Raw genomic sequence first — 13773 nt, forward strand, 5'->3', positions numbered from 1 at the left:
TATGAAAAGGCAAAAAGGGACAAATGGGTAAAAGAAATGAGTATTTCTAGAGCTTGAGAAAGACATGGGCATATTTGTAAGCAGTAAGAAAGTAGTTAATAGGCAAGGAAAGGTTAAAAATAAGTGAGATAATAGGAATTAAAGAGGGTGGGCCATGTGCTAGAGAAAAAGAAATAGAATAAGATCACTTGCATATAGAGTAGTTTGTCTTGGTAAGGAGAAAGGCCATCGCTTCATGTGAGAGAGAGATGGAGGAAAGAGTGGCAAAGGGTATCTGAGTGATGTTAGATGAAGGTAATTATCTTTTGACAAATGGCCTCAATATGTTTTAGTGAAATATGGAGTCTTCAACTGAAAAAGTAAGGCAAAAAGGGATCTATGGGAGGTATCAAAAGGTTTGGAAAAACTACTGCAGTGGATAGGAGAATGAGCTAATTAGGAAGATGGAAAAGGATTACTTTGCTGTAGTGAGGACCTATTTAGGACTATATAACACACAGTTTTAGTAGAGTCAATTGACATAGTTTCATGACTTTTTCTACCTTCCTTCAGTAGCATATAAATAGGAGCAAAGGCCTGGGAAGGTTGGAATAATAAAAAGCTGAAGCTTAGCAGGGCAATATTGACAGAATAAAGAAACAAGAGACTAGGAAAAAAGTATAGAATTGAATTGATTAAGCAAAGGATTTGGGGTAACTTGGCAACAATGACCAGGTGGATAAGATTTGCTGTCAGCCCATTTAGAGAATATTTATAGGATAAAGGAGGCAAACTGCAATGAGATAAATACAATGTTAACAAAAGGAAAAGATTCCCAGAAACATCCAAACCCCATAGCCACAGTGGCTTTCCAAAAATACTGCTCTGTGCTATCCATATAACCTGGGCAAATGACCTTAAATCCCTCTTCTAAAAGTCCAATGCCCTCATTCTATAAATGAGAAAAACAGAGATCCCAGTGTATTCTGCCAAACCTTATGATACAGAATTGCTAACTGCCTGGGCAAAATATCCTTTCCCTATAGCTTTTATGTTCTCTCAACATTTCCCCTTCTGAGTGTTTATGGAGAGAGTCCCCTCCTCTCTTGATATCTTCTCAACAATATGATTGTTTACAAGTTTCCTTTCATCATGGATTCTTTCCTTTCATATTCCAATTCTCTTCCATTGTAAATCTAACTAATCCCAGAACACACTGTCTTTAGATAACCTGTTCACTAAAGAATATACTTTCTTTCACTCCCTACAACAGGAAATACCAGGAGGAAAATTAAGCATAACTTGTGCTCCTCATTTCTTCTTTTGGATCTTTCTTCTGCCATCATCATTTAACAAACTTTCTTCCACTGCATTTTAATATATCTTAGTTTAGTTTATTTAAACTAACATTAAGGTTTAGTATATCTTCAAGTTCCTAAGTTATCCTCCCTTCTTTTATTTATTTGTTTGTTTATTTATTTGCATTTTACCTATCCCCTTGCCCTTCTATTTAAGGACTTCAAAACATTTGTTGATCATCCTTCAATCACCCCCTCCTCTGTTCATTAATCAACTTGATTTCCATGCACCTTCATTCCATCTTAGACACACACGGGGAGGGTCATACTCTTGATAATCACTTATAAGGATCCCATTTTTCATGATCTAGAATTCTTATATTCTTCTGAACAAAAGTTCCTCTCCTTCCTTTCTTGCTATTTCTCATCCTTCCTAAACTGTCTTTTCTGTTAGGATATGATCTTCTTAAAGGCAGGGCTGGTGTTTTTGCTTTTCTTTTTTTCACAAATGCTTTATACATAAGAAGCGTTATTAAAATTAGCTATTGATTGCCCAACTGAGCCATTTCTTTTCATTGCTCCACAATGTATGTTTCTCACAAACAATCATTCCTGAATTGGACTAAGTTTCTTCTCTTCCCAATTTTGAACAGATCACCAACATATAGTTTTTGATTCTCAGATATATTGTTCTCCTATTTTATATTCCCTTTATACTTTATCAGAAATCAAATTTTGCACTATTTCCAGCTTTTGCCTTCTATACTAATGCTCCTGAATGTCAGAGAAGGAAGTCATAGGACCATGATTATTGGTTTCTTTTACAAATTAACTAATGTCAATCTAGTCCTCAAGGCTGTATCCCAAAACTTTTATTCCTCTCAAATCAATTCTCTAAGTCTCAATTTTTTCAAAGTTCTGCTTTCTTTCCTTTAGACTCCCAGATAACTTTCCCCCCTATATTTTTCAGTAGAGGACCTACCTTAGTATAGAAGGCAAAAGCTGGAAATAATGCAATAACTTACCCAAGATGACACAGGTAGGAAGCATCAAGTATTTGAGGTCACATTTGAACTTGGGTCCTCCTGTTATAATACATATATATTTTTCCTTTTATAAAGGAAAAATCCTGTTTTCCTATTATAACTAGCATTTATATAGTATCTATTATGTGATAGACACTGTACTAAGTGCTTAACAAATATTATATCATTTTATCCTCACAAAAACCCTGTGAAATAGGTGTTATTATTATCCTCATTTCATAGTTGAAGAAACTAAGGCAGAGTTTACAAAGCTAATAAGTACCCAAGACCAGGCTTGAATTTAGATCTTCACAAAGTCCAGTTCTTTTTCCACTGAGTCAATGAGTTGACTATGTGATAATAAATCCTTGGTTTTCATCAAGTTTTCTCTTTTATTTTCAATAAGTTCAAAAGTGGTACCTATAGGATAAAGGAAATTGAGGGGCTATACAATTGTGTCATTGATCACATAGTTGCAACTTCCAATGATTAAATTGTGAATGCACGTTTATTTTAAAGAATTCTATACCAGAAAGAAAAATAAATAAAACCTCAGATTAATTTCCCAGTGAGGCATGTGACTAGCCCATGAAGCCTACACACAGGAGGCAGAACTCCATATTACATCAAAGCTAAGTTCTCTCAATATGCAAGTGAACAGAACAAACATCCATTATCAAATTTCCAACCAGCTGTTCCTCTCCAGTTTCTTTTCTATCAGCCTTCTTTATCTACCCTTCTTCTTTTCCTTAGCTTGATCTTCTAGGTTTTGAACTTTGCCCTCAGAGACCACTGTCTCATTACTCCCTTTATAGCTGTTCTTCTACTGCCTCCCTTCTCCCATGTTTTACTTTTTCCTGAGAATATCTCAGGACTTCAGCTCTATCTTTTGTAAAACATATCCCAAGAATCTCCTTCAGAGGAAACTTTTGTTAGCTGGCATTTCTAATCATTTGTCACAACTGCAGGCTGCTTCTCCCAACACCCTCTGCTCTGGATGTCTGCTCTGGGCATAATAAAGGGAGATAGTAGCCATGTAAAATATCCAGTAAGTCTATTCCAGAAAACAGATAGTCATTTTCCCAGTGGCCTAGGAAGACATTAGTTTTGGGGAAGGGGATTGTTTAACTTTTCTAGAAAGAGAAAACAAAATTATTACTCCTAATTTTTTTTTCTCAAATAGCTTAGCTTTATAGAATTATACAAACTATTAATCCTAGTAATATAGCAACAAATAATTTACAAGCATAGAACTTTAAACAACACATTATCTTATTTGTGACTCACAACAACAACAAACAATAAGGTAAATACAACAGGTAACATACTCCTTTTACAGATGGGGAAACTGAGACTCAAAAGGATTCAATAGTCAAGTGGTAATCACAAAACTTTGCAAGTGGCAGAAGGATTTAATGTAGATCTGGGACTTTATCTGCTACACCACAATTCCTTTCATGAATAATAACATAATTTTGCCACTCAGGTTAGGGCATTACCTTTGGAATCCAGTTCTATAAAACCCACCTATTATACATTAAGTGATGAATAATCTATGATCAAGTTAATATATTATTTGTTTTAAACTCATCTTGTTCTACATTGAGCATTTAAGATGTAAATAACTCAGCTAGAGTATTTATAAAATTTAGACAGTACATTGTTTCACCAACAATGACTAAAATGCACAAGACAAAGATACTCCATTTAGGCCTGAAAAGAATTACATTTATTATCAGAAGTTAAATATTCTACTCTTTGGTGAGATATGCAGCTTGAATATGAAATAAAAAACTTTTAATAGCTCTATGTATACAATTTTTCCATTTTAATTTTTATTCTGGTGTTGAGTCCTTTGCTTTTGTATGCTTCACTTAAATTATGTCTTTCCAATTGAATTTTCCACATCATTTTTTAGTACTTCTATGGGTGAAAAAGGCAAAATGCTACCTCACTGGCCTTAAGGGCATCCTGTTTTCTTTAAATAACAGCGTTGCTTGCCAATAGGCAACCATTCTGCCCTCTACCACACCTCCTCTCCAATTAATACTTATGTCTACTCCAATTGGTTATTTCCATTTACATAACCTTCCTCTGTAGAATTTGTTAAATGAAATTAACTGATATAAGATCTTCTATGAAAGATTTTCTCCAGAACATTTCTATATGCTTTAAAAATTTGGCTACTGGAAGAAACTGTGATGTAAGCTTATTTCTCTATCATCAAGGTCTTTAGCATCAGCAATGTGGTAGGGAAAACATTAAGATTTAAAAGAATTTTATTTCAAACTGCTCTTCTATTTACCAAAACCAAATAATTTTACCTCTCAGCCTCAGTTTCCTCTTCAGTCAAATTAAAGATAACTCCTAATGCACTGAGCTACTGTGAATACCAAATAAAATCATGTATACAAATATTTATATAACAATATAAGCAATTCAACTATTGGTTTTGGGGAGATATAGGATTATAGTGAATTTGGAATTTTATAATTTTATAAAGTTAAGTCAGTTAAGTTTGCATAATTTTTGGATGGGCCTCTTTCCTATCATTTATTTGAAATCAAGGACTTCTACCTATTATTATCATTTGGCAATATGGCTAATAAAACAGTGAGAGTAATATATTTAAGTTGTATAAGCCAATGGTCTAGAATATAAAGTCTTCAGAGATTAGAAAAGTTCCAGATGGTACTGAGTCTGAATAGGCTTGAGTAAAATAGAGATCCCATCTACATCATCATTCTTAATTTTCACTAACCTCCTTGTAAAGCAGTGGCTATTGAAAGTTACTAATAAGCATATGTCTCTGTTATGATCTGATATTACTGGGTTCCTGAAAGCAAAGTATTAACTCTTAGAAGTTTGGAAAGAGATGTTTCAGAGATTTTGTCTACATCAATGGTTAGAACTAGGAGCTTCAATGTCATTTGACTATATCATAGGTTTTGTATTAATGAGTAACTCCAGTTTCACAAAAATGCCTTTGTCTGTAGAATGTTGCTTTTCAATGGCTAATTGCATCCCAGGAATTCATAAATTGTGTGATCCTAGAAGTATCTCCCAAAGACTGGACACAATATTTATAGGAACTATACAGATCACATCCCAACCTATGAAATTTTGCTTTACTCCTTTTAGACCTTTAGTCTTTTCTGAGATGGCTATCACCATTGCCATCCTTCAAAAAGTACCCTCTGTTTAATTGAAGGTGGTAACAGTATATCTCTGTGATGACTTCATAGAATTTTAAGAGCTGAAAGTAATTTTTGCATCCAACTAAACCTTTTTTTTACCTGAATTCATAGATGCCTAAGGAGTCTGTTGATAAATTTTAAGGGATTTGTGAATGTAGAGGCTGAAAAAAGTTACATCTTTATTTTCAATAACTTTCATTTTCCTTTCTATCATATTTATTATATTTTATGCACTTAAAAACATTATTCTTATAAAGGGGTCCAAAGGTTTCACCAAAGGGCAAAAAGAGTATTACAAAAAAGGTTAAGAGTTCCTGCCCTAATCTAAAAATATCCCCCAAAGGAATCTCCATTTCAAAAATCAAATACTCTGAGATACCTTCAGTAGGGCATCTAATGCCACTTTGGGATAGCATTATTGTTTGGAAGATTTTCCTTTCATCAAGTCTAAATTTGATTCTTTGCAATCTCCACCCATTGATGCTAAGGGTGTAACTTGTAGTCCTCATCTGACCCAATCAAATGCATTTGTAAAAATATACTGTATATCCATAGTATATGAGTATATACTCCTAATATGATGCTAGATTTTCAAAATTCATGCTAATACAGTGCAGTACTCAGTATCAAGGTGGAAAGGTTTTGAATCTGGACCCAATGATAGCATATATAGTTGTCCAGGGATCAGCATAGCTAATTTCATAAAGGCAAAAAATTGGCCAAAACAATTCTGAAGATAATTACAAAATTATAGAATGATTACAATCTGTCTCAGGGCATCATGCATAACTGCAACCTTATTTGCTACATGTAATTTTTCAATTATTTGATATAACATAAGAAATTCTAAGCTTAGATAGTTTAAAACGGTCTATATATTATCACAGGCAGTAAACATGATAGACATGCAGATGGCTTTTCCCTCCATGGGACAGAAGAAAAGACAGCTATAGAATGGATTTACCTTGAATTACCTTGATATGAATACTGATCTTAGAATCATTAAAACCTAAGTTCTAGTTTTGGATACTATGAACTAATAAGCTCTAGACATTTATTGCTTGTATGACTGAGTAATTCACTTTTCTCTGGGCCTCAGTTTCCTCACCAGTAAATTAAAGGTATTGAAAAAATGTAATCTCTGAGATTCTTTCTAGCTCTAGTTTTATAATCTTATAATCTTTTAAGGAAAGGAAAGTGCTATAGAATACCACTTCCTAAGGAAAGTTGAGATTGTACAAAAATGTTGCTGCCAACCTTTAGCCATAGTACTCTTGGATCTCAGCAGCAAACAATGTAGCACGTTTCTTCCTTTCTTTTTGTCCAGAAACTATACATCAATATGGTGGTCATGACCCAATCTATATTCTGTGGATGTTAGGGAGAAGCTATGTAACCACACTTAGCAAGTCAAAACAAATGGTCCCAAGATGGGATTGGAAGGTGGATGGAATACATTGTATAGTCAGATATATTATTCATTGTGAATAATTCATATCTGCATATTTAGGAGCTCAGAGACAATTTTGATAACTCTTCATTCTGATTATTAATATGTTCACCTGTCTAAAAGTGACAAATTCTTAGAAAACTAATCCAAGTCATTCTTCTTAACAGAAAGAACTGAAATGTTTGGTTCATCCTTGCGATCAGATGAACTGCTTATCAGCCTCCAAGCATTCAGTTTGATTGGTTGCATAGACATAGCCAACATATATAAAAAGAAAAGCTTTATGTATCTTCTGAAGATACTTGCCATAATATAATGATGTCATTCTTCTCCAGGGGTTTATTCATCTTTGTAGAGTTACTATTTGTTTATAGTCAGTTTCCAAAATACAAAGTTTTAAAAAAAAATCATTTCTCTCTCTTACCCCTTCCCCTCCTACCTCTCCTCTTACTTGACTCTCCTCTCCCACCCCTCTACTGTCAGCCCCACTATAATAACAGAAGCACGATAATTTTAGATTGAACAACAATGAGATTGCATGAAATTGCTCACTAAGGAAGACCATGTTTAAGGATGTAAGTCAGTTACCTTCATAACTTTTCTAAAAGAGAAGGTATATAACAACTCAACTACTTGTTATCCATTATTAAATACTAAAATTTGAAGTAGATTCAGCCAATAGATGAGTATTTTGTTGAATTGCTTTTATAGACATTTTTTTTCTATTTGTGTCATAAACTATAAGATTTTAAAGAAAATCTCATTTCTCCATTCATTATAATAGCTCACATTTATATAGCTCTTTAGTTTTGCAAAGATTTTTATGGATATAATTTCATTTGATCCTCACACTAACCTTTGTAAAGTAGGTTCCCTTCTAGTATATGAGAAAACTGAAGTTTAAATATTTTGTGACTTGACTAGTACCATTCATATACTAACAAGACTGGGGTAGAATTCTAAAGAAAAACTTCCTGATTTCAGGTCCAATTTTCTAATCACTGTTCACCTCTTTGTCCTCAGTGTCTAACATTTGGAAGATGTCTTAAAAATGGGTGTTGAATGATTTAATATTGAATTCCTTGCCTCCAAAACCATTAGAAAGCATTTTTGCTCTTGACTCATGCCAGTCAAGTGGTCTCTGGGAGTGGAAATCATTGTGATTGAGAATCTAATTGTCTAGACAGATCTAAGCACTTTTGATACTGCCTTTAAAATACATATTCATATATATGCATATATATGAATATGTAATTTATTCACACACACACATATGTACTTCACTCACCTGGAAAAATCAAAATGAAAAGAGAATTCCCCATTCACATTGCCCCCTTGATTTTCATGTGAAAGATTTAAGCACGCAAGATGACAAACTGCTCCTCCAAGCTTTTCCTCTACTAATTTAAGCCCTAATTTGCTTACTTGTAATATTACCATGTGCTATCACAAAAATTAATTAGAAATCATAGAGCAGGGCTGATGATTTCTTTCCACAATGAAGGATAACAGAGGGGAATTGTTATTTAAGCAGAGACCTTCTATAATTAGTGAGAATAAAAGAGAAATATTCAAAATTACATCAAAGCTTTCTTGACTGTGTATTGTTTTTATTTCCTCTCCTTCCCCCAATCACCCTTCCCATCACCCCCAGAATTTTTCAGACTAACTTAAATGCAAAATTGATTTTTTTTTAGATTAGGATAAAAAGAAACTACTGAAAAGATCCCAGAACACTGACAAACACTTGGAAATCCAGGGAAAAAAATCTTGGGTCATCTTATAAAATAGATTATATGAACTGTCTGCATGTGATGCAGATGTCAGCAACAAGCAAAACATTCTCCAAAAAACCAGGCTATACATACTTTCCTCTCTGGGAAAATCCTGTGTCTTTCTGCATTTAGGGAAGCAAAGAGAGAGGGGGTTGGAGAGCTATGTTTTATCCATGAGCATAAACATCAGGCTGATTTTGAGAAGTGAGCCAAACCCAAAATAGCACAGAATATTGTTACACTATTTTAAAAAAATAGTATATATTTTCCCTTCTAAATCTGGCATCCTGGATACCTCATTTTAAACAAGCCAGAGATTGCAAGTTTGAATCTGTTTGGATAGAAGAGAATTTATATAAATGTTTTGTTCAAACCCAAAAAGGAAGAGGAGTTTAAATATACAGTGCATGAAAGATGCATGTACAACTTCAAAACAGCTTAGTGCAAAGAAGGGCAAAATAGAGCCGAACCCTGTTACTCATTCCCAGCAGTCTCCAAGGGTAAATATCTCACAATTTGCAACATTGTTTCAGTGACCCAAACAGTAAGAGATTAACCAAAATTTCATAACTGTCCCTTTCTCCCTTCTGTTTCCTGGAGGAAGAGGGGGGTTGGAAAGGAGGTCAAAGAACAAATGGAAACAAAAACTGCATTTTACATCCTTTTTCTGCACTTAAGAGAGAAAAAGGAGAGAGATAAATCTGTATAATGCTGAACCAAATCTCTTTAATTCCAGGCAGCTTTTATCATTCAGTCACTGAGTCTGTGTGTGGAAAAATTCATGCTAATTCCCCCTAGCAACAAGCTCAGCCTATCAGGAGACTCCATGCGCCATGCAGCTGCCAGCGAGCGAGAATAACTCTAAGTAGGTCAGGCCTGTATTTCTAAAAATGCTACGGTCTAGTAACCCCACTGTCCCGTCTGTCTGCCCTGCCCCATAATAACCTCAATTGCTTGGTGACACAATGACATACTACCCTGTTAGAGTGCAATCAAATCATGCTGCATTATTCTGGCGCGAGCATCACTGCAGGATGAAGGACCCTTTGAGGGACAGCATTAATCAGGCAGCCATTCACGTCCACTAGCACTTCACTCTGGAAATGGGTCCTGCATTAATGACCAGCTGTTTGAACTAACACAAACAAAATAATGTCTTCCACCCTGTTGGGTGCACAGAATACACTATTCTGATCCAGCAGGTTATGCTTATTGACTAAATCTAAGAGGTAAATTAAACAGGCTCAGATAATGTCAGCTTCTGGAATCTCAAGTAAGTATATTTAAATTATTTTATATGCAATGATTTAATACACACAATCTTCTTTGCCTATAATTTTCCTCAAACCATATATATTTTTAAATGCATGCACAGGTAACATAAATATGTAGATATCACTTTTTTTCAAAGTCCCCATGTAAATAGCTGAACTGAGATTGACTTCTCCACGGGCATGGAAACAAAACAGATTGGGAGCAATTGGGCAACATGAACACAAACAAATACAAAATGGGAGTCAACATTCTAAACCTACAGACCAATCAGGAAATACCTCCCACCATCTCTATGCAGGGGCTAGTCACAGCCTTACCCTCATTTCCAAAATGTGCTGTGTGGAAGGGAAAAGAGGAAGAAATGAATACAGTCTTTAAAAACCCAGCATCTGTGCACAATATTTTGTGGTATTCTAGAAATGAGAAAATCATCTTCCTAGCATGATACCTTGTTATACTTCTCTGTTTCAATGACTCAAAACACCTCTTCCATATTGGCAAATGGGTATGGGGAGGAATGACTATTTGGGGAAATAGATTATCATTCATTTTCAGAGACTTTCATGCATTTGATTGAACCACAAAAAAACATTTTCTTGGATGGTTAGTCTGCATTTTTTAAAGGGCCTTACAGTTTAATTTAATGAATATGTGCCCTCTAACAAGCTGATAATTCAGCCTTCAATTATGCAGAATTCAGCAAGTCTTAAACATGTAATCCATTCATATTTGATTTATGAACACAGCAGATTCATTAATCTATTTGCCCTTGTTTGAACTGGGCTTGATAACTTAGTTATGACTATCTCTACTTTGTAGCACAGATCACAGTTATTCTTGGAGAGACACAGTCACTGACGTAACCATGAGTTGCTAATTACAAGTTGCTGACAATTCTCCTGTCTGTGTTGCTTTGAAGTTCTAACTCTGCTTCTATTCTACATGCTTGCTTGGGGTTCATTCTATATATCCCTCTCCTCTCTTCTATTTCAATCTCTCTAGTTATAGCTTTGGATATAGCTACAAAAGTGATCTGATTTCACCAACTTCCTTCCCAACCAGTCTCTCTCTGCACACATATCTATAGTTGGGGAGTATAGTAATAATATTTTTACCCTTTCCCCCTACTCCATACAGGAATATTACCCAACAGCTGGCTAAATATATTCCAGAACACAGTACTGCCTTTGTAGAAGTAGGAACAAATAATAGAAGGGCCAGATAGACATCCAGTAGGACATTGCCATGACTATTGGACCAATGCTTCAACTTGAATCAGCAGCTGACTTGACTGGTTTGAGGTAACAGTTACAGCTAAGCCCTTTTCATCCTCAAGGTCTAAATGGACTTGAGACTCAGAGTAGACAACTGTGTTTATGGTCCCTGACAGTCAATATGAGATTTGCTCACCACTTGGACAAGGCCAACTCAAACAAGACACAAGTTTTCTCCATATTGACTATGTCCGTATTATAACAAATCCTACTAACGTTAAAATGGCAATCTCACAATCACATCCAAAAATAAAAGATTACATATATATTCTATATAATTATTTATCTCCATAGACAGTTGTAGATATATCTATCTCCATAGATAATTATAGAAACGGATGTATACAGATCCTTTATCTGACCATTTGCTGCAAATGTCAGCACCACCTCTTTTCTTGGACAGGGATTTTTTTTTTTAATTATTAGCTGATTTTGGAATTCTTTTTAAAAATGTAAACCTAGCACTGGGTTCAGCTCAGTTGAGCATTTGGCCATCTGAAGCCTGTGGCAGTCAGCTGGTCCCAGAGTCATCTGGGATACATTTATTTTGATTAGATTGATCAGATTTCTATTTACAGTATAGAATTTTTCACCATACTGGATACAGCTGTGTTTACAGAGATTTTTAGGAAGAAGAAAACAAAACCCCACAATTGGTCTCAGCACAGCACTGAGGAGACAGAGCTTCAAGGAGTTAAATCAGAGGGAGATGCTTTCACATTAACAAGAAAATTCTGCATGCGATGGCTGCAACCAAGCGCTCACTACTCAGGAAATGGGTGTCGAACTGGAGCTGAAAATATAAGCAGCAATCAAGCCTGATCCAGCAAAGTGACAAACTTTCTGTGTAAAATGGTCAGAAATCTCGTTTTCATGTCTACACATGCATGCACATGCATCTAACTCTATACTGCAGAGCTGTTGTTTTCTCTGGGGACACTGGTGCAGCCACCTAGCTCATCAGTTTCTTCCTTGACAGCATCGGGGACATTCAGACTACAATTTACAGTTCCTCCATCCATACACTGTGTTATAAATTATGCCATCCTCCCTAGAATGAGAATGCACAGCATCAGACAATCAAACAGCATTCAGCATCTCTTCTTTCTTTCCATGCGTTCCCTGGCTCTGTTTTTCCTCCTGGCTCTGCCTTGTCAGGCGGACCCATCAGATACCTTATTTATCCATCTTCAGCACCACTCTGAGGTAAAGTGCCACCGCATCTCTGCATGGTTTTCCCCAGACTAATCCCTTTGAACAGCACAGGCTGAGAGAGTATTGCTGGTGCCCTTGTCGTGAAGTGGATTAGTTGGCATTGGCACAGTATAACATATCTAAGCTTCCCTTTGCCCATCCCTTCGCTTCCTACCCAACCAACCCCATATCTTCTGCAGCTTCACCCAGGTCCATGGACCCTTCTCTCCCAGCAAGAACAGGAGACGGTGGCCAGGGTTCCGTGGGCAGCTCCTTCTTGAACGCTGTGCAGATGGATGACTCGCTTCGGATGTGCCAGGATGAAGCAGTGGCAGGGAATCAGAAGCAGCAACAGTAGCAGCTCAGGTAACCAGGGGGAAGCTTGGCATACCAACAGCAATGCAGCACAGGAGCTTTGAGGGAAGATAGTCTTGCTTCAATAAAAAAAACCCAAAACAAAAAAAAAAAAAAAAAAAACCCGAAAAACAAAACCAACACAGCTCAACGCCTGCGGGGGTAGAAAAACAGAAACAACCCAAAAAATAAAAAGTTAAAATGAAGAAAAAATTGTATAGATCAGAATACTTCGTGCAACTTTTATTTCTGACATTTCTAGTTTTATTCCCCACCCCGCCCCCTCCAAAATCTCTTCTGTTGCTGAACGCTACTGTCCATGAGTGCCGAGTCACAAAGGCTCTGTCTCCAAAGCGCTGCGAACCTAGCATCACATGAGAAACCACATGACGAACTGGAGTCGGCTGCTGATGTGGTCAACTATTTCACTAAAGGAGGGGGGAGAACAAATATGCTCAACTGAAATGTGCCCTTCTCCCCTTTGGTAATGAAGAGTTGTTGCCCTTGAACAGACCAACATGAAGTATGTGTGTATATGTGCATGTGTGTGTGGCTCTATATCTAAATTTATATGTGTACACACACATACTCTAAAAGAAACCATGGGTACTTCAAGAGAGCCAGAGGATGCTGTTCCACAGACACTAGCTGGATGGCAGCAATATTATTTCTCAGTTGTATTAGTCAAAGCTGATTCCACTTAAGTGAATTCCTGAAAAGCATACACCATGTCTTCATAGCATGAACAGGCTTGGAAAACCAATTCTATTATCTGTCCCTGCAATCTGTATCTGAACCTGCATTCTGAATAATTTATTTTTAGACTAATAAGATGCTTGCCAAGGCCGCTCCCTTTCTTCAGTGAGCAGCACAGGCAATATTCACCCAAGTGGGAAAAGGATATTTCTTTGTAGGGAGGAGACAGCTTTCATCATTTTCAGAAAGGCAATTT

General features: G+C 36.1%; 1 long non-coding RNA gene across 2 annotated transcripts in view; it reads right to left on the minus strand.

Annotated features, from left to right (window-relative positions):
- Positions 1–13146, minus strand: part of LOC127544119 (uncharacterized) — a 79075-nt gene extending 65929 nt beyond the window's left edge. For both annotated transcript variants that reach the window (XR_007949377.1, XR_007949376.1), the window contains exon 1: positions 12449–13146. This is a non-coding gene — a long non-coding RNA (uncharacterized LOC127544119). The remainder of the gene's footprint in view (positions 1–12448) is intronic.
- Between the last annotated feature and the right edge of the window lie 627 nt (positions 13147–13773).

The sequence above is a fragment of the Antechinus flavipes genome, chromosome 1 (assembly GCF_016432865.1).
Source record: "Antechinus flavipes isolate AdamAnt ecotype Samford, QLD, Australia chromosome 1, AdamAnt_v2, whole genome shotgun sequence".
NCBI lineage: Eukaryota > Metazoa > Chordata > Mammalia > Dasyuromorphia > Dasyuridae > Antechinus > Antechinus flavipes.